Genomic DNA, 25,690 nt, shown 5'->3' with positions numbered 1-25,690 from the left:
CTGTTTTTGCGGACAAACTATTTTGATCCTGTAGATATTGTCTTTATTTTTTGTGAAGGATGGTGTATTTCAGTTTTGGGCCACATTCTAAGGCATGTGTTTTACTCTAGCTATGATTATTATCCATTGAATGTGCACTGTGGTTAGTGTAGTCCCTTGAATGCAGTAGGGATAGAACTCCAATGTCTCCTAACACAGCACAGCCTCAAATATTATTGTTTAGCTATCATCCCTGCAGCAGGCAATCTCTGATTGATTTCGTAGACACTCATCTTGTTGCATGATCAAATCAGTCCTCAGCCCAGCATTCTAGTGGATGAGATTCATTGTCCCTTTACCGTATAGCTCTCTTTTCTCATGTGCTTTGCTCTAAAAATTCCAGCTGGTTCAGCAGTCTGGAAGTCCAGTACCTGGCTTCTCAACTCAGCAAGACTGCTGCTCTGCTTGGCTTTCCCTTCCTGATCTGTGGCAGAAAAATACCATTAGGCAGAAAATCGGGGCAATTGTGGAGAAACTGTTGGGCTCATCTCATGTTTTCCTTCTCTAAAAAATTACATCCTGTGCTGTCTGTTTTTCAACATCTACAAACAGTTGACTCATACATTTTGTCCAGTTTTATAATTGTTGGGAAAACAAATTCAGTTACCAGTTACTGTCATGGCAAGAAGGAGAGATTTATGTATATGATTTAAAACATAACTTTTGATTATTTTATTTGACTTCTGTTAAGATTAGCACTGGTGTGTGTCAATTCTTTCATGTTTTTTCTATGCCCCTATAATCTATCTCTTTCTTTCTCTTTCTCATGCTTGTACACTATCTATCATTAAGAGTTTGCAAGGCATTGTTTTATAAAAATAAAAAAATATAATTATTTGTGTATATATATTTATGTATGGGAATATATAATTACAAATAATAGATATGTACATGTATATCTTTACCTATTCTATATCTATAATGTACATGTATATCTTTACCTATGCTATACCTATAAAAATATAGTTTTCAGTGCCCTTCTTTTCTTATTTAATAATACATCCCTGTAAGTCAATTTGTGTCAATCTAAATTATTATTTCTAATGCTACAGATATGTCAAAAGATTATTCTCTCAATTAGTCTTTAAGGGAAATTATTTAGGGAGATGCTTCATATACTTCTCTAATAGGAAAATTTAATTATAGTTTGTAGATATTCTTTAGGGTTTGTTGTATAGGTGTGTGTCATTTCCCTAGTTTTATAATACATACAATTTCATTCTGTAATTTTAATTCATTTTTATTCTCTTCTGTGAGTTTCTGGGAGAGGAGTTACCCAAACATGTTTTCTCTAGGTCTTTCTCAGAAGTCCAAACACATAAATTTTTGTCTAACAAACGTATTAATAATTAATAAGTGAATATAACAAAAATTTTAGTGGCTCAAAGGACTATAACCATATTTGCACTCTCTCAGATACTATTTTTCATATTTCTGGCTATAAAGTAGTACATATTTGTTGTAATAAACATGTAAATTAGCAAAAGTATATGAAAAGAAAATCATTTGTAATCTGACTGCCTAGTAATTGTTACTCCATAATTTCTCATTTTTAATCTATGTATATACTATATATCCAGGTATTTGTATATCCATTAGATGTATAATTCTATATATTGCTTTTACAATAATGTAACTTGAGAAACTTATTTAATTAAATATCCTTTAAAAAGATTCTTTCTAATGACTACATAAACTTCTATCTACTATATACCTTGCTTAACCAATTATTGCTCCTGAATACTTAGGTGTGTCTGCTTTTTCACTATTTTAAATAACAGTTCAAGGAACCCTGTGTACATTCCACACTATTTCTCCTTCACCATTGTTACAAAGCTCTGTAAAATGGCATTTAAGTTAGGAAACTAAGACATCTTGTTTGGATTTAAGTCCTGTTTGAGTCTCAAACCTTAAGCGATGTTAGTTTATAATTTTCAATGTAATTAGAGTACATTGGAAAAAGAATCATTTATAGAATGTTTTCTAAAATCTCCCTTCTATCGGAAGCCTGTGGGCTCTCTGAGAAAGAGTTTGACGGTTCCTGGCCAGCCTAAAATTTAATCCCAACCTGTCACCAGTTTCTATGAAGTGAGGTTTCTATTACTTCCTGGATTGCTCTAGTCTATCAGAGGTCACCATCTCCAATTTAGCCTAGATGTGGATGGGAAAGTACCCTGTACAGCCCTAGCATCCAGAGAACTTTGGTGTCAAATTCAATTACTGGAGAAGGAGACCTTTTTTTTCTAAAGGTCTCTGAATCCATTAAAAAAGCTTCTCAGATTCCTAGCACTGGTGCTTATGGCGAATGTATCTCCCACACAAGCCTTCTGACAGCTTTTTTGTAATTTCACATAGTCAACTGCTTTTGTGGTTGGAGTTTCATTTACTGAAAAAAAAAATACGTCAAGTGGAAGTAGAGACAGTTATGTCTTTAACATATGTCTGACTACGCCTGAGTGAGGCAAATATTGTAGATATATAATGACCCAAGACTGTTTCATTTCACATAGCTTTCCTCTTTTCATGTTCCCAAACATGTTGATTTTCCAAATATAAGACATTAATTCTGGATTGCTGTGGCCACAGTTTCCATTAACTCCCTTGTGTGCATGAAAAGAATAAAAGTATTTATGAAGTCTGTTTTAAAATTCTCTTTTGTGGAAATTCCCTACATTTTCTTTTGCACAATTTGCAGAGCTTTTTCTTTTTCTGTGATTAAAGAATAAATGAATTCATTTTGAATTGAGGAAAATAACGGCACGGCATATATAGTTTTTGTGCCTGAGAAATGCGTTTTTACAATTCCATTTCAGCGAAACCACCTAATAGGTCATAAAACATTAGCAGTGTTTTCTCTTTCTGCCATACAGCCTTCTAATTTGTCTGGAACACAAACGAATCAAGAAATGCAGCTTTGCAGACTGTTTTGAGTATTACAGTCTATTACTTTAACTATTGGGTCAGTCGAGGGTGCATAAACCTGCCATTTAAGTCGTTAACAACTATTTCCAGAAAAGATACACTTTATACTGTGGACTGAGCTTCTCTTTCATCCTGTTGAGTTCAAGTTTCATAATTAGAACATGGTGAACAATAGAATTCTCATGTAAGAATAAAGGCATCTTCTTGGTTTCTTTTCTACTGCTTTGAACATGGAATAAATGGCATATTCTGCAGTCTTGCTAAATCTTCCATTCCTTCCCACACTTTGTTGTATTTCTGACCGTTTCAATGAGAATAAGGAAACTACTCAGACAATGTTACCTCCACACAAAACTTCAAATGTTCATACTAAAAAATATTGACTGGTAGCAGCCATTAAGAGTCATTTTGAAAAATAATATACCAATAGATTTGGCATACTATTCCTTAAGAACAGCCACCATATTGTCACTCCAAATATTTTTATGTCTGATGCTCCTTTTATTTAAAAAGTTTGTAACTACCACTTGTGTTGAAGTCAAAATTTTCTTTTGATTCTCATGAATGGAATCTTCCATTTTAATCTGTGTGAATTCTGCCTATGATTTTGATCAACCTCAGTAAAATGAAGAGTTCCATTAGAATCGTACAATATCAAGTTAAGCTGGAATCCACACTCAGAGTGGTGAATTACTCCAAATGTGGGTTAACTAGAACCCACAGCATGATAATGCTAAATTATCTGGGGAACCTACTGATTCTCCCAAATACAAGCCAGTTGAACATTCATATACAGATTGCTTTGTGAACATAGTTTTTCATTTTTAGAGACAAATTTACAGAAGCCTGTTTGCTGAGTCCTATGGTCAGCACAATTTAGTTTTGTAGGAAATTGCCAAACTATTTTCCACAGTGACCATACCATTTGTATTCTCACCATTGATGTATCAAGGATTCAGTTTCTCTGCATTGTTGTAGGCATTTGTTATTGTCATTATTTATTTTAGCTATTCAAATAGGTGTGTGCTGATATCTCCTCACAGTTGTAATTTGAACTTTCTTGATGCCTGGTGAGGTTGAATATTTTGTGCTTATTTATTATCTATATTCCTCTTTGTTGAAATGTCTTTTGGTGTGATTTTCCTCTTATTAGATTGTGGGTTTTTTTTTTATAACTATTGAGTTTTGTTCTTATTTTAACATATTTGTCAAATAAAGATTTGAACATATTCAAGATGTATAATGTGATCCTTTGATGTACATATATTGTAATGATTACCACAATCAAATTAATCAACACATCTGTCAACACCCATGCTGATGTTAGATCCTCAGAACTTGTTCACCTTGTAACTAAAAGTTTGTACCTTTTGACCAACATTGCTCTACTTCCTCCATTTCCTGGTACCAGGCAATTGCCATTCTTCTTTCTGCTTCTGTTAGTTCTACTTTAAAGATTCCACATATAAATAAGATCATATAGCATGTCTGTGTCTGGCTTATTTCACTTAGCATAGCATTATCTAGGTTCATCCATGATGTGGCAGGATTTCCATCTTTTTAGGGCTAAATAATATTCTATTTTATGTATGTACCATAATTATCTATTCATCCGTCTATAAACAATTAGGTTGTTTCCACATCTTGGCTATTGTGAATAATGCTATAATGGGGTGCAGAGATCTCTTCAAGATACTGATTTTATTTCCTTCGTATATATGTAGAGGAAGGATTGCTAGATCATATGATAGTTCCGATTTTAATTTTTTGAGGAACTTCCATACTGTTTTCTAGAATTGGCTGTACCAAATTACATTTCCACCAATAGCATACAAGGGTTCCCTTTTCTCCATACCCTTACCGCTCTTTATCAGTGATTTTTTTGGATAGCCTTTCTAACGGGTGTGAGGTGATATCTCATTGTGATTTTAATTTGCATTTCTCTGATGATTCACAATGTCGAGCACCTTTTTACATACCTGTTGGCCATTTGTATGTCTTCTTTGGAAAAATCTACTCAAGTGCTTTGCCCATTTTATAAATTGGATTATTGGTATTTTTGTTATTGAGTTGTATGAGTTCCTTCTTTATTTGGTATATAAACCTCTTATAAGATCTATGATTTGCAAATATTCTTTTTCCATTCCAAAGCTTGCCTTTCCGTTTTGTTGGTTGTTTCCTTTGCTGTGCAGATAATCTTTAGTTTGATGTAATTCGATTTGTCTATTTTTGCTTTTGTTGTCTGTGCTTTTGGTGTTATATCCAAAAGGAGAGTCTCTTAAAAAATATTGATGGAAAAACTGGATATCCACATGCAAAATAATGAAATTAGATCCTTGCCTCATACTGTATACAAAAATTAACTCAAAAATAAATTAAAGACTTAAATGTAAGATCTGAAACTATAAAATGATTATTGAGTTTTGAGAGATTTTATGCATTCTAGATACGAGTCTTTCATCATACATGTGAATTGCAAATATATTATTCTTCTCATCTGTGCTTGTCTTTTCATCCTCTTAAAGGGATCTTTCACAAAACAAAAGTTTTTAGTTCTGATAGATTCCAATTTATTGAATTTTTAAAAATATGGATCATGCCTTTGGTGTCATGTCTATGAAGTCTTAAGATTTTTGTTCCAAGTATTTATCTTGTTTTCTTCACAAAAATGTACAGTTTTACATTTAAATTTGTGATCGAGAGGGGCTTCAAGTTGGCAGAATAGATGCATCTGGTACCCACCCACCTCTTCCACAAAGAAGCACCAAAACAGTGAGCATATAACCACACTTCAAATAGATAATCTAAGAAAGAGCACTGGAATTCAATAGAGAAGTGACAGGAAGCACCTACAAAAAGGCAGGAGAGGAAAGAGAGGCAGTCCGCTTGGCTGAAATCAGCAGCGAACCTTGAGAGACTCCCCAGTACAGGGAAAGGGTAAGTGAGAAACCCACAGTAATCCACATTTCCACCATGGACTCTTGCGGTCTCAGTCACAGGAGAGCCCCTTGATCTTCATAGGCCCCAAGACTAACAAAAGGAACTGCTTGGAGACTGGCAGCATGGCCCCATACACTCACAAGCCTTAAGCAGCCTCAGCAGCGTACCATTTTGAAAGCCCAAACACCACCAGATGGCATCCTGCCCTGGAGCTCAAGAAGCTGTCCATCACCACGTCCCCAAAACCTTATAGACATTTCCTACCTGCAGTTGCCACCAGGGCCAAAGCATGAGCCACTGGCAGTGACCCTGCCCCACCCAGCAGAGGGACAGTCATGCAGAAAGCCTACCCTGCCTGAGCCACAGTCTCTGAGAGCTGCTGCCGTCACTGGGACCAAAACATGGGTGACCCCACCCTTCCAGCAGCGGGCCACTTGCAAATTTTAACACACCCCAAGGACAAACTCAGCTGCCTAAAGTTGCTGTCGTTGTGGGCTGTTTCTTAAGGTTAAGGTGCAAGTGGAACAGATGCATTTAGCTGTCTGCTTATGGCTGCTTCCACTGAAAGCAACCCCTCCCTCCCCAGAAACAGCGCTCCAGTATAGACTCTGCTGCCCCTACCTGAGAATTCTTCCAGTGGTTTAGAAATCACCCCACACCTGCCTACCACAGCCAGTGCCTGAGTGCACAATCAGGTTGTCTAAGGACAGGTTCGCCCAGCCCAGCTTTACTCCCACCAGTACACAAGCCTGTCATCTGGGGCCTGAGGTTGTTCAGCCCAGTTTGCTACCATTGGCACCTGAGCATTCCTCTTGAGTTCCTAAGGTCAAGCCCGCCCAACCTGCTGCTACTACCACAGCTGACACCCACCCCCACACACCACCTGCAGGCCTGGGGAATGGCCCATCCAGCCCATTGCAACCACTGCCAACACCAAAATGGAGAACTGGGGACCCAGAGGTTGTCTCTCCACTGTTATTGCCATCACCCACACCATGCCTGTTGCACAGGGGCCTGAGGACCCACCCAACCACCCAGCCCACTGCTCCCATTCCAAGCACCTGAGCAACCCACTTTGAGGCTCTAGACTTGGCCTGCCTTGACATGCTAACACCAATGCCAGCGTAATATACCACCCTGGGGCCCAAAGAAACATGCATGGCCTACCATCACTGCCACTATGGGGCCCAAAGACTGGCTCACCTGGCATCCTGGTCCCAAGTAAACTTCACTACAGCCTTCACTAACAGCTGTGCCATAAACCACTGAGGAAACGACAGACACCATTGACCCTCTTTATAGCTGAGGAAATCATGTGGCGATCACACTACTGCACACACCCAGAATCAAAGCCAAAGTGCCCTACACTATCAACATTATATCTTCAGGGAAAAGTCCTCCCCTATGGAAGTAAATTAAAAAAATTGAAAGAAGTGATTGTTAGACCTGCTTCTTAGATATCAGTGTAAGGACACAAGAAACATGAAAAAGCAAGGAAATATGACATCCCCAAAGGAACACAATAATTATTCAGGAATAGACTCCAATCAAAAATCAATTTACAAAATCATGGAAAAAAATAAAATATTTATTTTTAAAAGCTCAGTGAAATTCAAGATAATACAGGAAAGCAATACAAAGCAATTAGAAAAACATTTAGGATATGAATGAGAAATTTGCCAAAGAAGATAGGTATTATAAAACTGAAACAGAAATTCTGGAACTGAAAAATTCATTGAACGAAATACAAAATGAACTCAAAAAACTTCAATAGTAGACCAGATCAAGCAGAAGAAAGCATTTCAGAACTTGATGAGAGGTCTTTTGAAATCATCTAGTTAGAGGAAAATAAAGAAACAAGAATTTTACAAGTGAACAAAAGCTATGTAACATATGAAACACCATAAGCAGACATATAGTTAAACTTCTGTGTTTCAGAAGGCAAAGGAAAAATGAAATGGTTAAAGAAACCTATTGAATGAAATAACAGTTGAAAACTTCGCAGATCTAACAAGAGATTCAGACATTGAGATATAGGAAGCTTGGAGATCCTCAGAGAGATATAATTCAAAAGTTCTTCTCTGTGGCATATTATAGTCAAACTATCAAAATTCAAAGACAAAGAGAGAATTCTAAAAACAGTGTGAGAAAAGTGTCTAATTGCTTATAAAGGACCATCCATCAAACTAATAGCAGATTTCTCTGCAGAAACTTTATAGGCCAGGAGAAAATGGGTAGATATATTCAAAGTGCTAAAAGGAAAAACAAAAACAAAACAAAACAAAATTGCTAACCAAGAATACTATACCCAGCAAAGGAGAAGTAAATTAAGGAGAAATAAAGTCTTTCCCAGACAAGCAAAAGCTGAGGGAATTAATCAGCACTGGACTAGGTCTACAATAAATACTTAAGGGAGTCCTACAACTAGAAGTAAAAAAAAAGGTATCTGTTATTATGAAAATAGACAAAAATATGAAACCTACTGGTAAAGCAAACACACAAAGAAAAGATTCAAATGTTACCACTACAGAAGACCACCAAACCGCAATGATAAACCATAAGAGTAAGATATACAAAACAAGCAGAAATAAATTAATAAATATCAGAAATAAGCCCTCACATAGCAATAATAACCTTGAATGTAAATAGGTTAAACATTCCACTTAAAAGATACAGACTGGCTGAATGGATGATGAAACAATCCAAGTACATGCTACTTGTAAGAAATTAATCTCACCTGTAAAGACATATATATACTTTAAGTAAGTAGATGGAAAAAGATATTTCATGCAATTGAAAACCAAAAAAGAGCAGAAATAGCTATACTTATATCAGATAAATCAGACTTTAATTCAAAAACATAAAAAGAAATAAAGAAGGTCATTGTGTAATGCAGAGACCAATTCAGCAAGAGGACATAGCAATTCTAAACACACATGAGCCCAACATTAGGGCACCCAGATATATAAAGCAAGTATTATTAGATCTAAAGGGAGAGATTAACTCCAATACAGAATCAATGCAAAAAAACAACAGCATTTCTATATATCAATAATGAGCTAACTAAGAAAGAAATCAAGAAGGTAATCCCATTTATAATAGCTAAAATAAATACCTAGGAATAAATTCAACCAGGTAGATGGAAGACCTCTACAAGATAAACCACAAAACACTGATAAAAGGAACTGAAGTAGATACAAACAAATGGGAATACATCTCATTTTCATGGATTTGAATAATTTATATCATTAAAATGACCATACTGCGCCAAACAGTATACAGATTCAAGATAATGTCTAGCAAAATACTAACATCATTTTTCACATAATTAGAAAAAAATTCTTAAAATTTGCATGGACCCCATAAAAGAAGCCAAATAGACAAACAATCCTGAGCAAAAAGAACAAAGCTAGAGGTACCACACTACCTGACTTCAAAATATATCGCAAGGCTATGGTCACCATAACACCATGATATAGGTATAAAAATAGACACGTAAACTAATGGAACAGAATAGAGAACCCAGAAATAAAGCCACATACCAATAGCCTGATTTTCAACAAAGTTGTCACATGCATATATTGGGGAAAGGAAACCCTCTTGAATAAATGGGGTCAGGAAAATTCGTTATTCATAACCAGAAGAATGAAACTGGACCTATGTCTCTCATCATATACAAAAATAAACTCAAGATAAATTCAAGACTTACATATAAGACCCCAAAACTGTACATCTACTAGAGGAAAACATAGGGGAAGTACTTCAGGACATCGATCTAGGCAAACATTGTATGGTTAATACCTCAAAAGCACACGCAACAAAAACAAAAATAGACAAATGGGGCTATATTAAGCTAAAACTGTAAGGCTTCTTGAAAGCAAAACAAACAAAAACAGTCTACAAAGAGGCAACCTATTAAATGGGATAAAATAATTGCAAACTATTAATCTGACAAAGGCCTAATATCCAGAATATACAAGGAACTCAAACAACTCAAGAGTAAAAAAGACAATCCTATTACAAAAATGAACAAAGGACATAAACATACATTTCTCAAAAGAAGACATACAAATGGCCAATAGGTATATGAAAGAATGCTCAACATCACTAACCATTAGGGAACTGTATCAAAACCACAATGATATATCATCTCACCCCAGTCAGAATGGCTAATATTTAAAAGACAAAACATAAGTGATGAGAATGTGGAAAAAAGAGAAGTCTTTTATACTAATGGTGGGAATGCAAATTTGTGCAGCCACTATGGAAACAGTATGGAGATTTCTCAAGAATCTAAAAATAGAACTACCATATGATTCAGTAATCCCACAACTGGATATTTATCCCAAGGGAAAGCAATCAATATATCAACAGGATACCTGCATTTGCATGTTTATTGTGGCACTAGTCACAAAACAAAAGATATGGAATCAAACTGTGTCCACCAATGAATGAATGGATAAAGAAAATGTGGTATATACACACAATGGAATACTATTTGGCCATATAAAAGAATAAAATTATGCCATTTGTAGCAACACGTGTAGAACTGTAGGTCCTTGTGTTAAGTAAAATAAATCAGTCACAGAAAGACAAATATTGCATGTTCTCATTCGTATGTGGAAAATTTAAAAGTTTATCTCATGGAGCTAGAGAATAGAATGATAGATACTAGAGGCTGAGAAGGATGTTTGGGTAGGAGGGGAGATGAAGAAAAGTTGGTTAATGGGCACAAACCCACAATTAGATATAAGATGTAAGTTTTAATATTCAGTAGCAGAGTAGAATGACTGTCGTTAACAACAATATATTCTATGTTTCAAAGTAGGAGAAGAGAGGACTTGAAATGTTCCCAACACATAAAAATGGTAAATACTCAAGATAATGGATATCCCAAATGTCCTGACTTGGTCATTACACATTCTGTGCATGTATTAATAACAAAATACCACATTTACTCTATGTAAAATATTATGTCTTAATAAAATAGTACAAATTGTGTCTCAAAATAAACTATTTTTTAAACACTATTAATTGATTGATTGAGACGGAGTCTAGCTCTGTCAGGCTGGATTGCAGTTGTGCGATCTTGGCTCACTACAACCTCCGCCTTCTGAGTTCAAGTGATTATCGTGCCTCAGCCTCTGGAGTAGCTGGGACTACAAGTGTGTGCTATCACACCCAGTTAATTTTTGTATTTTTAGTAGAGGTGGGATTTCACCATGTTGGCCAGGCTGGTCTCGAACTCCTGAGCTCAAATGTTCTGCCCACCTCGGCCTCCCAAAGTGCTGGGGTTACAGGCATAAGCCACTGCGACTGGCCAAGGACACTTTTAGATTTGCTAAAATTGTGAGAAAAAATAGTGAAGATGTTACAAAGTTTCCATATGTTCATACCCAGCTTTCTCTATTATTAACATCTTATATGATTATGTTACATTGGTATAAATAATGAACCAATATTGATACATTATTAGTAAAGTGCATACTTTATTCAAATTTCCTTAGTTTTTACCCAATTTTTTTTTTCTATTCCAGAATTCCATCCAGAATGCCACACTACATTTACTCATCAAAATGCAACTTGTTAAAGTTGTATCTCATGGAACATTTACCAAAATTGATCATATGCTGGGCTATAAAGTAAGTCACAGAATATTTCATTTTATTTTTTACTTTAATTATTTTCAGCTCTTATTTTAGATTCAGGGAGTGCATGTGCAGGTTTGTTACTTGGGTATATTGTGTATTGCTGAGGTTTGAGGTATGAATGATCTCATCACCCAGATACTGAGCATAGTACCCAATAGTTAGTTTTTCAATCTTTGTTCTCCTCCCTCCGCCCTCAGTAGTATTCATTTTTTATTACTGCCATTTTAATGCCCAAGAGAGCCCAATGTTTAGCTCCCTCTTATAAGTGAGTACATGTGGTATTGGGTTTTCTGTTCCTTTTATTAATTCACTTAAGATAATGGCCTCCAGTTGCATCCATGTTGTTGCAAAGGACATGATTTCATTCTTTTTTATGGTTGCATAGTATTCCATGGTGCATATGTACCATATTTTCTTTATCAAATACACCATTGATGGATACATGACTTGATTCCATGTCTTTGCTGTTATGCATAGTGCTGCAAACATGCAAGTGCATGTGTCTTTTTGGTAGAATACTCTGTTTTCTTTTGGATATATACCCAGTAACAGGATTGCTGGATCAAATGGTAGTTATGTTTTCAGTTATTTGAGAAATCTCCAAACTGCTTTCCAAAGTAACTTAACTAATTTACATTTCTTCCAGCAGTGTATGAGCTTTCCCTTTTCTCCAGAGCCTTGGCAGCATCTGTTGTATTTTGACCTTTTAATGATAATCATTCAGACTGATGTGAGACAGTATCTCATTATGGTTTGATTTGTATTTCTCTGATGATTAGTGATGGGTAGCACTTTTTCATATGTTTGTTGGCCACTTGTATGTCTCTTCTGAGAAGTGTCTATTCAGGTCTTTCGCCCATTTTAAAAATGCAGTTATTTGTGTTTTTCTTGTTGAATTGTTTAAGTTCCTTATAGGTTCTGGATATTACACTTTTGTCAGATGCATAGCTTACAAATATTTTCTCCTATTTGTTTTCTCTGTTGATAGTTTATTTTGCTAAAAGAAGCTCTTTGGTTTAATTAGGTCCCACTTGTAAATTTTTGTTTTTGTTGCCATTGCTTTTGAGGACTTAGTCATAAATTGTTTCCCAAGGTTGATGTCCAGAATGGTATTTCCTAGGTTTTCTCTTAGTATTCTTATAGTTTGAAATCCACACCTAAATCTTTAATCCATCTTGAGTTAATTTTTGTATATGGTGAAAGGTATGGGTCCAGTTTCGTTCTTCTGCATATGAATAGCCAGCTATCCCAGCACCATTTATTGAATAGAGATTCCTCTCCCTCTTGCTTATTATTATTATTTTTTTACTTTGTAGAAGATAAGATGGTGGTAGGTGTATGGCTTTATTTCTGGGTTTTCTATTCTATTCCATTGGTCTGTGTGTTTGTTTTTGTACTGGTATCACACTGTTTTGGTTACTGTAGCCTTATAGTATAGTTTGAAGTCAGGTAATGTGATGCTTCTGGCTTTGTTCTTTTTGTATAGGATTGCTTTGGCTATTTGGGCTCTTTTTTTTGGTTCCATATGAATTTTAGAATAGTTTTTTTTTTCTAGTTCTGTGAAAAATAACATTGGTAGTTTGATAGGGATAGTGTTGAATCTGTAGGTTGCTTTGGGCAATATGGTCATTTTAATGCTTAAGCATACATTCTCTAATCAGAATGAAAGTAACCTAGAAATCAATAAGATGGAGAAAAATACCCTATTGTTTGGAAATGTAAAAATGCATTTTTCAAAAACGTTGTTTGTATTTTGCAGTTTCTGGATACAGTATTCTACATATTTCAGTTATATCAACATTTGTTAATTATATTCAAATTATATATTTTTACTATTATTTTTACTGCTTGCTACTAAGTAAGTTATTGTGTTAGCTTGGGTCCTCTTAAAATCACACACTGAGGAAAAAATACTTGGGCTCAGGTGGTTTATTTGAGTGGCAACCCTGGATATCACAAGAAGGGAGTAGAGAAAGTGAGCCAAGAAAGGAGAGAGTTGTCAATAAAGGATATATTATTGAGGTGGTCACCACTCTTGAAAACTAGGGCTTAATGCCATTTGAGACAGTCTAAAAATAATGTGTAGCACATGCCTCAGAATTTTCTCACTGTTGGACAGAATGGCAAAAAAAAAAAAAAAAAAAAAAAAAGAAGAAAAAAATTGCCTGCTAACTCCCATCTTCCATTCAGGGTTGTGCCCAGAGGCATGAATCCCTCTGTATTTCTAGATTGTTTATATAGATGAAGATGAGTTTTCTCAAGTTTCTAGAGAACGATCCCAGGCAGAAAAGCAAGGTGTGTAGGCACCTGATATGGGATGCTGTCAGTTGTACCAAAAACTGTCCAACTCTAGGTGAACTAAAATAGGCTAAGGATGTATTATAATTTCTTATGATGATTGGCAGTTCATTTTCCTTTTCTTCAGAGCCTCTTTCTTCACACATTTTAAAGCTATATTTTTAGATACATTCAAATTTAGTATTATTGCACCTTCTTGTAAGTTGACCCTATTAACATTATGAACTGTTCCTTTTTTCTGTTGTAATACTTTTGCCTTAAAGTCGATTTTCCCTGCTATTAATGGAGCTAATTTCTTTCAGTTAGTATTGCACAATATATCTTCTTTTTCAACCTTACTTAACTTTGTGTCTTATTTAAAGTGGTCTCTTGTAAACAGTATGTTAATTTTTAAAATTCAGCCTGATGGTCTTTGCCTTTTAATTGGAGTTTCTATTCAATTTATATTTAATGTAATTATTGATATACTTGGTTTTACATGTACCATATTACTACATTTTTATATAACAAATTTGTTAATTTTTTCTATTTTTTTGGTTAATCAAATATTTATTTGTTACTGTGTTTTTCCCATTTCTTATTACCATTTCTTTAGTGGTTATCCTAGAAATTATGGTATGTGTCCTTATTATTAGAATCTAATATAAACTAATATTTTTTACTGTTTCCTATATAGTGCAGGGAGGGACTTTAGAATGCTTGAATTCTACCACCTTCCCTCTGCCTCCTATTTGTATTGTATTGTATCTTAAAATGTATATGTATTTAAAATTATTACTATTATTATTATTTTGTGTAACCAGTATTCACTTACATTTATCCATATATTTAGCCTTTCTGTTGTTTCTTGTTCTTTCCTGGGTTTCTGTGAAATCATCAGGGATTGTTCTTTTCTGACCTAAATATATGGCAGTTCTATTAGTGAAGAAAAGTATAAAAAAGTATAAAAAGTGGGAAGGCATCATAGAATATTGGGATGATATCAGTGTAATTTCCTGGACAAAAGGCAGAGAAGCTGAAACTGATTTTTTTTTTTTTACTTCATATATATTTTAAATATTTGATTTGCATTCTATTTATTTATTTTTGCTTTTTGTGGGATGGCTAGTATGGTATAAGCTTGTCCATTATAGCTGGAAATAGAAATATTTATGTGTTATCACCAACTTTTGGTTTCATTGATGTTCTCTATTGCTCTTTCTAGATTTTATTTCATTGATTTATGCTCTGATCTTATTTTCTTCCTTGTGCTTGCTTTGGGTTTAATTTGCTGTTCTTTTTCTAGTTTCTTAAAGCAGACATTCAATCATTAATCTGAGGGCTTTTCCCCCTAATCATTCAATGCTGTAAATATCTACTTAAACACTGCTTTACCTGGATCTCATACATTTTGATACGTTGCATTTTCATTTTCATTCAGTGCAAAATATTTTCTAATTTATCTTGTAATTTCTGCAGTGACTCATGGATTATATAGAAGTATTCTATTTAATTTCCAAATATTTGAGAATTTTATAGCAATCTTTCTGTCATTGATTTCAAGTTCAATTCAGTTATGTCAGAGAACACATTTTATATGGCTTTTACTGTTTTTAAATTGGTTAAGGTTTGTCTTATAGCCCCGAACATGATCCATCGTAGTGAATGTCCCACATGCAATCAGAAAGAATGTGTATTCTGCTGTTGTAGAATGGAATATCAATTAGGTCAAATTGGTTAATAATTTTGTTCATGTCTTCTATATCCTTATTTATTTTCTGTCTGCTTGTTGTGTCAACAACTACGAAGGAAGTATTGAAGCCTCCAATTATAAATGTGGCTTTTTCTGTTTCCTCTTTCATTTCTATCAGACTTTTCTTCATATGTTTCAATTTAAGTTGTTAAATGAATATTCAGGCTTGTTGTGCATTCTTGTTAAGGTGACCCTTTTGTCATTATTTAATGTATCTGCTTATCTCTGGTAATATTCATTGCTTGAAGTTTACTTTGGCTAATATTAATAGAGCCACTCAGTTTTCTTTTCATTTCTGTTTGCATAATGACTTTTTCCATCTTAAAATTTTGAATCCATCTATGTCTTTATATTTTAAATACATTTCTTATTGACAGCATTTAGCTGGGTCTTTTAAAAACAGAATATGGCAATTTCCATCTTTCATTTAATGTGTTAAGACCATTTATAATTTTCATTTAGTAACATTCTTGCTAGTGATACAGTTGGAATTTTCTGTTTGTTCTCTGGCTCACTTGTTTTTCCTTTTCCTTTTTTCTTATGGATTATTTGAATTATTGTAATATTCCATATTAATTTATTCAATTTTAAGCTTCATATTTTCTGGTATTTGCTCTAGGGATTACAATACATATCTAACTTTTCTATTTGTTCAAGTCTAATTTTCAAAATGAATGATTATTTTGAAGTTTTCTTGATATGTGTTTTTAATATTTTACCATTTCTAGTAAAATCTAGTATTCTTACAACTATATCAGTCCCTTTTAGTATTCTTACAACTATATCAGTCCCTTTACTGTCCCCCATTGATCTTCATGTTAAAGTGTCATATATATTACATCTGCATTCATTGACAAACTCCAACAATGTTGTACTTTTTGCTTTTCAACAATCAAATATGTTTTTATCAAAATTGTTCTATTCTATATGAAGTTCTTTACAAAGAACTTAAGAGGAGAAAAAAAAGTTATTTACATTTATTCAGATGTCTTTCGTTTCTGTTGCTCTTGATTTCTGATCATATACATTTCTTTCTGGTGCCAGTGCTGAATTTGGTCTAATTTTGGCCAGGTGTGGTGGCTCACGCCTGCAATCCCAGCACTATAGGAGGCCAAGATGGGCAGATCACCTGAGGTCAGGAGTTCGAGACCACCCTGGCCAACATGGTGAAACCCTGTCTCTACTAAAAATACAAAAATTAACTGGGCGTGGTGGTGGGTGCCTGTAATCCCAGCTACTCGGGAGGTTGAGAAGGAGAAACATAAAATGTACCTACTTGAACCATTTTTAAGTATAAAGTTCAATAGTATTAACTATATTCACACTGTTGTGCAACCAATTTCCAGAACTCTTTTCATCTTGCAAAACTAAAACTATACCCATTAAACAACTCCCTATACTTCCTTCCCCTCAGTCCCTTTCAGCCATCATTCTACGTTTGTTTCTATGAATCTGACAGCTCTGTATACCTAATATAAGCAGAATCACACAGTATTTGTCTTTTTGTGACTGGCTGGCTTTTTCACTTAGCATAATGTGCTTCATATTCATATCTGTAGTAGCATTTCCTTCCTTTTTGAGGCTAAATGTTATTCCATTTTATGTATATACCATATTTTGTTTATCCCTTTATCCATCAGTGGACATTTATGCTGTTTATTTATTTTTTGTTGTTTGTTTGTTTTTTACCTCTTGGCTATTGTGAATAATGCCGCTTCATATCCAAAAGTGGAATTGTTGGATCATATGTTAATTCTGTGTTTAATGTTTTGAGGAAGCACCATATTGTTTTTCATAGTAGCTACATCGTTTTACATTCCCATCAACAGTGCACTAGGACTCCAGTTTCTCCACATCCTTGCCAATGCTTGTTTTCTTTTTTCTCTTTTTTCTTTTTTTTTTTTTTTGAGACAGAGTCTTGCCCTGTCACCCAGGGTAGAGTGCAGTGGCATGATCTCGGCTTACTACAACCTCCGCCTCCTGGGTTCAAGTGTTTCTCATGCCTCAGTCTCCAAAGTAGATGGGATTACAGGCATGTACCACCACATCTGGCTAATTTTTGTATTTTTAGTAGAGACAGGATTTCACCCTCTTGGCCAGACTGGTCTCGAACTCCTGATCTCAAGTGATCTGCTCAACTCGGCCTCCCAAAGTGCTGGGATTACAGGCATGAGCTACCATGCTTGGCCTATTTCCTTTTTTTTTTTTTTTTTAGTAGCCGTTTTAATGGGTAGTAAGTAAGGATTTTCTAGTATTTTAGTTTGTATTTTTGTTTTTCTATTCTTGGACAATCTTGGTCTATGATATTCCCTTCTTTTTACTATGTTTGTGTATTTTTTTAATCAAAATTGTTCTATGTGAAATAAGTTAAAGAGCCTTACCTTTGTATTCTCCCAAAAGTATTGCATTATATACAGCATAAATTTTTCTTAAATATCTGGTAAATCTTTACATTTTAAATGCCTTCTCTATAAGATACATTTATTTTTCTTATTTCTAATTATGTTTATGTGTGACAAATATTTTTGATTCTTGATCAGTCTTACCAATGGCTTGTTAATTTTCAAACAAATTTTCTTTTTGCTGATTCTCCAGATAAATTGTTTCTATTTTATTAATTTTTTTCTTTCCTCCTTTTAGGCCTATTTTGGGTTTACTTAATTGTTAGTTTTCTAACTTAATTTGAATGCTGAGCTTATTACTTTTCTATAATGTTTCCTTTATTGATATATAAAGCTAACATTTCCCTCCATGTACAACTTTAGCAGCATGCTACAAGTTTTGATATAAAAAAGTCTTGTCATTTTTGTTGTTCTATTTTAGATATTCTATAAATTCTGCATTATAACTTTTTGATAAACAAATAATTTGATGATTTTAAAGTTATAAATTTATGGTGTTTATTTCTAATTATAATTAACAATGGTCAGAGAAGATTATCTGTATATTAAGTGTTTATAAAGATGAAAGTATGTAAAATATGTATATACTCATATTGTGTGAGTAAATGCACAGAAAGCAATCTGAAAGTTTATATAACAAGATGTTAATAGCAGTTATTCCAAGTGCTAGAATTTTAAAAGATTTCTCTTTTTCTTTGCATTTTTTATATCTTCTGAATTTGAAAGGTGAATATGAATATTTTTTACTAGAAAACAAAGATGTTTATATAGGAGATAAAGAAGCATTTAGATGAATATGTACCACCTGTATTGAGAACCCATTTCTAATCCTCTGCAGACTTTAGAGTTCAGTATTTACTTACTGAAATACTAAAGAAAAAAAAACGGTTCCCTTGGCATGACTTTTAAGACAAATATTTGATTAATAATAAGTTTTCTTTGTATATCTGAAAAGAATTATGAATTCTCTAATCGTAAGTACCTAGAGAATTTCCCTTATTTCTTTTAAGTTCCATTTTTGTCTTTAAATATTTATTTATCCATTATTTCAACACGTTTGTAGTTGAGGAATGGAGTCAGATTGATCGTGTCATATTACGAAACCTAAAGGTTTATATTTTATTTGTTTGATTAATATATTTAAATTTGAACCAGATTATTACATCCTCAAGGACAGAGATCAGGCTTGATTATTTATGTGTTTTAAATTTTTAGGCACAGGACCTAGCCTGTGTAGAACCCTTTAAAATATTTCATGAATGGGTGAATTTTGAAATAGACATTTCAAAAATTAAGAAAGGAGATATTTACAGAAATGCCTTCTTTGGTTAACTTCTCTTTGAACTTAAAGTAAATTTCTTGAGCGATGAAAACTGTTAGATCTTTTGCACATTGTATGGCACATGGTAGTGACTCAGTGAATATTTGTTCCACCCCATCTTCATCAGTATGTGCTTTCTAGTTGGCATTCCAACCTGTAAATCAGAATTATATCAGATTGCCTTTCTCTTTTTCTATTCTCATCTCTCCTGCAGCATTTTTCTTCACCTATCCCACATCAATAAGTAGGAAGAATTCTTTCCACCTGGGCTCAAATGAACCAGAAAGAGTTGGGTGTGTGTGTGTGTGTGTGTGTGTGTGTGTGTGTGTGTGTGTGTGTGTGTTTTACATTGGAAATAAATAAAATCACTCTCATATATCTTCCTGTTTTCTCCTTCTCATCCCCTATAACACAGCATGCCTTGGGACTGCACCAGCAACTCAGAAAGGGGGCATACCGCCAATCTGGTTCTTCTCAGTATTCCCACTTTAACTTCAATTTACACTTTCATGGGCTCTTGAACTTCTTGTTTCCCAAGCTTTGCTTGAAGGCCCACTTCTGCAAAAATATTTTCATGAATCAATAGAAGACCCAGACCCTAGAAGTTTTCCTGCATTAATAATTTCTTACTCTTAGATTTTGGCAATGTGCTGACAAAGACAGTTTTTGTGTTTTAGTAGCATTTGCTCGAAGCAGGTTGATACTTGATACATATGACCTCTGCCACATTCTAGTTGAGTGACACCTGGGTAGAATGAAGGAATACTGTACTTTGTTTTGGTGGTCCTTATGCTTGATGAATGCAGTCTTTTTTTTTTTTTTTTGATTCTGACTTTCACATATGGTTTTATCACATCTTGTAGACTTCATTGTGACTAATGATTTCCTCCGATATTTATATATTTCCCCAGTATACAGATCTATGTTCACGTACACACTGACTCCAGTGTCCTCAGATCTGTGCCCAGGAGAGGAGCAGTATTTTGGTATTTCAATGTGTAAGTTCCCTTGGAAGGGGTACAAGAGATACCTAGCCAAAATTAGCTCTCCAGTGAGCCAGATATGTGCTTTCATATACTTGTAGTATATGTCCATTTGAGTTTCCTTTTTGGCAACGAATGTTAACAGTTTTGTATTTCTAGTAAAAATAATTGATTCTTGTTTTTAAAACTAAGAAAGCACAGAACATACATAGGAAGAAAAAGAAGGAGGCCTTTTAAATTCTAATACTTGGAGATAACAATTAATATTTTGGTATACATTCTTCCAGAATTTTTTTCTTAGCTTAGCATTCACACACTAAAACAGTGTGTGAGTACACACACACACACACACACACACAAATATATACATACATATTCATAAACTTGTTACATTTACAAAAAATGTGATCATAGTATGCAGTGATTTTAATCTGTTTCTTCCCACTAGGGTATTTCATCCACATCTTAATCAATGTGCCTCTGTTTAAGCAATTATTTTACAATTTGTCTCATTTACTATCAAACCCTGTTTTTCTTCTAAGACTTTTCTGCTTAGAAGAATTATATACTATTTGGTAACACCTCTTTGCTAAGGTTGTTACAAGATGCAGTTTGTAATTGTTTAAATGAAAACCTCTAAAAGGTGTAGAAATATGAAAAGAAGTGAGAAAGAAGGCCAGCATGTAAAAATCAAGAAGGGAGGAAGAGACCATGTGTAGCTTGAGAAGTGGGGTTTGCATCACGTTCTTTGAGAACCATAGGATCTCTGTTCCTTTGGTTCTCAAACAAACAAAAAGTTAGCTGATTTAACTCTATATGTGTTGCCTCATGAGGCAATAATGTATGCTCCTCATATGAACTCCCCCAATGCTGCAAGTATTGCTGCCAGCACATGCAATGGCTTGAATCTGACCCTGCTGGCCTTGCTACCCTCTTATTTCTTCCCATGAATGCTAAGGGACACTATTTCATTGCTAATTTACATGACTTTCAAATTGTTCAAAATATTTTTTTGATGCTTCAAAGGCTGGAACTCCTTGGCAAGCTATAAATCTTAATGGAAACCAATGTTCTCCTGAAGAGAATGCATCAATGCAACTTAGCCACCTCACTAGAAATAAAATAGAAAATTAGCAGTGAAAGCAATTTGAATGTAGACTTTATGCTGAGGAATAAAGCAAAGGAATAAAATTGCCACAGTATATTTTAGAAGGTCCTGAACACAACAAACTCTTAAAAAGATAATAAAGTTGCTGGAGCAAGAAGCAATGATGTGGACACACACACACACACACACACACACACACGCACACACACACACACACACAGATTGGACAGAGAAAGAGCTCAATATTCAATCAATATTCAACAAGAACACAGGGGTAAGGCGGGGGAGTGTCATAATTCTGTTTCACTGAGCATATCATAGGAGGATTCTGAATCTATGTTTCTTAGCAGTAAACTGGAGAAGAGATCTGCCTCTGTTCTCTTTATAAGGGAATGGCTTATTCCACAACAATACCAAATGAAGAGACCTAGAATACCTTGGTGTGCCCTGGAAGGAGCTATATAAATTCACAAAGCAGTAGACACTCTCTTAATTGGCATGCACAAAGCTGACTCATCCAATTAACCAATGCTCTTAACTCTTTCTGTAAAACATACTGACTGAGCCCCTCTGCCGCCCCCACCCAGAGTAGGCTACTCTCAGTTTACCACCCGCACAGATCTAAAAAGTCTGTTGGGTTTATAGTAGTTAAATTTACTATTTTAGTAGTACATCTCAATTAAACTATGTTATATAATGAAACTTAACTGTGAAAAGAGTTTCTATGTCTATGAAACCAAAGTTAAATGTTACGTAAAGCTTCAAAGTTATAAAATATTCCTGTTGTTTTAGATGTGAATAAGATGACTATAAGATATTAGGAAAATTGTGAGCTCACCCCACTACCCATATTGTTCCTCAAGGATACTTACATTCTGTCAATGTTAAAGAAACTGAAATTATAAGTTATAGACATTGCATTATAAGTGTGAGTTATGCAAAAGCAAACAAGCACCATGGCATGAAACTCTAAACACTGATCACCCATCCAAAAGTGAAAATTAACTAATGAAAAGTTTGGTGAATGAATATTTTCAATGAAAACAAGATTTTAAAATCATATATATTTCACATATATATGTAATTTTAGAACTGGTTATCTGATTTAATGAACTATTTTGATTGATGACTACGGTATTCTACAGTATTTCATTAAGTTTCCTGTGTGGGTCACCTATGAAACAGACAGGTTTTTCAGAGCATCCCTATAATACTATTTCCATTCCTAAGGCTAAATTCTTAGCTTGATACAGACAGGGATAGTGAGCCCTCAGTTTTGATTCACACTAATATATACACATATAGAGAGGCCCTGCTATACCTGCAGGAGTTGTTTCAACGTTTAAAAATGCCACATCTGCTAGGCACGGTGGCTCGCATCTATAATCCTGACACTTTGGGGGCTGAGGTAGGCAGATTACTTGAGCCTAGGAGTTTGAGACCAGTCTGCGCAAAGTGACAAAAAAAAAAAAAAAATTGCCAGGCATGGTGGTGCGCATCCGTAGATTCAGCTACTCAGGAGGCTGAGGTGAGAGGATCGGTTGAACCGAGGAGGTAGAGGCTGCAGTGAATCTTGATTGCACTCCAACCTGGGCAACAACAAGACTGTCTCAAAAAAAATAATAAATGACTAAAGGAGAAAAAGGCCATTTCAGAAATGAAGACTAAATTATTCAGAACAAAATAAAATAGTCATGGTTTGAAGAATGATTAGGAACACAGAGGTTAGAACTGAGATAATAAGAAAAAATTTAAACATATTTTAAAAATGGATATAGAAAAAAATGATATAGAGGATAGGCAAAGGAAATGTAACATTTCTGTAATTGCAATTCTCAAAGAAGAAAATGAACACACTGGAACAAAGCAAACATTTAAACTATAATTCATGACACTTTTCTTGAAATAAGATTTAAATGTATACATTAAAAGTGAAAATTGACCCCAAATTGTGAACACTGACCATTTTCAAGATTTGATTTTGAAAATGAAACAAATATCTTTATAACGGTCAGGCAAAAACAAAGTTCTTCTGTAAGAAAAGTTGTGCTTTGGTTTGAGTGTTGGTCCCCTCCCAAACTCATGTTGAAATTTAATTGCCATTGTAACAATATTAAGTGGTGATACCTTTAAGAGGTGATAAGACCATGGAGACTCTGTCCTTATGAGTGGGTCAATGCTGTTATTAGGGAAGTGGCTTCCTTATTGTGGGAGTAAGTTCCTTAAAAAAGACAAGTTCAGTCCCCTTTTGTCTGTCTTTCTCTTTGCCCTTTCCCTATGTGATACTTTCGGCATGTTATGGTACAGTGAGAACACACTCTCCAGGTGCTGGTGCATTGATTTTGGGCTTTCCAGCCTCCAGAACTATGATAAATAATTTCTATTCTTTATAAATTACCCAGTGCATGGTGTTCAGGTATAGCTGCACAAACCAGACCAATGTCATAATTGAGCCTCTCAACAGCAATGCCTTATGGCAGAAGCCATGGAACTACCTATGAGATACCCAAGGGTAAAAAATGGATGCACTCAAAACCTTGTATGAAGCTAAGTTGCTCCTCAGTTTTTGATATGGTTTGGCTGTGTCTCCACCCAAACCTCATCTTGAATTGTAGCTCCCATAATCCCCACATGTCATGGGAAGGACCTGGTGGGAGGTAATTGAATCATGAGGGCAGGTTTTTCCTGTGCTATTTCATGATAGTGAATTAAGTCTCATGAGATGTGATGGTTTTATAAAGGACAGTTCCCCTACACACACTGTCTTGTCTGCTACCATGTAAGATGTGCCTTTGCCCCTCCTTTGCCTTCTGCCATGATTGTGAGGCCTCCCTAGCCATGTGGAACTGTGAATCCATTAAGCCTCTTTTTCTTTGTAAATTGCCCAACCTTAGGTATTTCTTTATAGCAGTATGAAAATTGACTAATACAATTATAATGGATACAGACAAATTGTTTTGATTGTATCTTGATGGTAAATTCACTAGAGAATGAGCTTTGGCCAACAAGGAGGACATAGGGAAAGTTGTAGGAAAAAGACTAGTGATGAATATTACATATATTCAACTTTGAAATTCAGATTAAATGAAAGTTATAAATAAACATAACAGAATGATATGTACATTGTAGAAGCTCTGAAAATGTAGGAATAATACACCAACAGAAATGGAAGAATGGGAGCTGGGCACAGTGGCTCATACCTGTAATCCCAGCACTTTGGGAGACCAAGGTGGGTGGATCACGAGGTCAAGAAATTGAGACCATCCTGGCCAACATGGTGAAACCCTGTCTCTAGTAAAAATACAAAAATTAGCTGGGCCTTGTGGCATGCACCTGTAGTCCCAGCTACTCAGGAGGCCGAGGAGGGAGAATCGCTTGAATCCAGGAGGTGGAGGTTGCAGTGAGCCATGATCATGCCACTGCACTCCATCCTGGTGACAGAGCAAGGTTCTGTTTCAAAAAATAAAATAAAATAAAATAAAATAAAAAGAAATGGAAGAATGGGAAGCAAATGTGGAAAGTAGTCTAAGATCATTGCTTGCTACAAAAGTAATAGCAATAAGTTATCCTTTAAAGCTGACGAATCAGTTAGTAAAAGTTTTAGCTTATTTATCTATAAAGAACTTAAATTTACAAGAAAAAAACATTAAAAAGTGGGCAAAGGAAATGAACAGACACTTTTCAAAAGAAGATGTATATGTGGTCAATAAGCCTATGAAAAAAAGCTCAACGTCACTGATCATTAGAGAAATGCAAATCAAAACCACAATGAGATATTATCTCACACCAGTCAGGATGGCTTTTATTAAAAAGTCAAAAAAATAACAGATACTAGCAAGGTTGTGGAGAAAAAGGAATACTTCAGCACTGTTGGTGGGAGTGTAAATTAGTTCAACCACTGAGGAAAGCAGTGTGGTGATTTCTCAAAGAGCTAAAAACAGAACTACCATTCAACCCAGCAATCCCATTACTGAGTATATACCCAGAAGAATATAAATCATTCTATCATAAACACACTCACATGTATATGCTCATTGCAGCACTATTCACAATGGCAAAGACATGGAATCAACCTAAATGTCCATCAATAGTAGAATGCATAAAGAAAATGTGGTACATATACACCTTGGAATACTATGCAGCCATAACAAAGAATGGGATCATGTCCTTTTCAGGAACATGGATGGAGCTGTAGGCCATTATCCTTAGCATACTAATGCAGGAACAGAAAACCAAACACTGTGTTCTTACTTACAAGTGGGAGCTAAATGATGAGAACACATAGACACATAGA

General features: G+C 34.8%; 1 long non-coding RNA gene across 1 annotated transcript in view; it reads left to right on the top strand.

Annotated features, from left to right (window-relative positions):
• Positions 1 to 25,690, top strand: part of LOC106998073 (uncharacterized) — a 123,827-nt gene that overhangs the window by 60,647 nt on the left and 37,490 nt on the right. Inside the window, exon 2 of the long non-coding RNA XR_013417007.1 lies at positions 11,439 to 11,543. This is a non-coding gene — a long non-coding RNA (uncharacterized LOC106998073). The remainder of the gene's footprint in view (positions 1 to 11,438; positions 11,544 to 25,690) is intronic.

This window comes from Macaca mulatta, chromosome 4 (assembly GCF_049350105.2).
Source record: "Macaca mulatta isolate MMU2019108-1 chromosome 4, T2T-MMU8v2.0, whole genome shotgun sequence".
NCBI classification, from domain to species: Eukaryota; Metazoa; Chordata; class Mammalia; order Primates; family Cercopithecidae; genus Macaca; species Macaca mulatta.
Note: the sequence above shows the minus strand (reverse complement) of the source record. Positions and strands in the feature narration are given on the sequence as shown.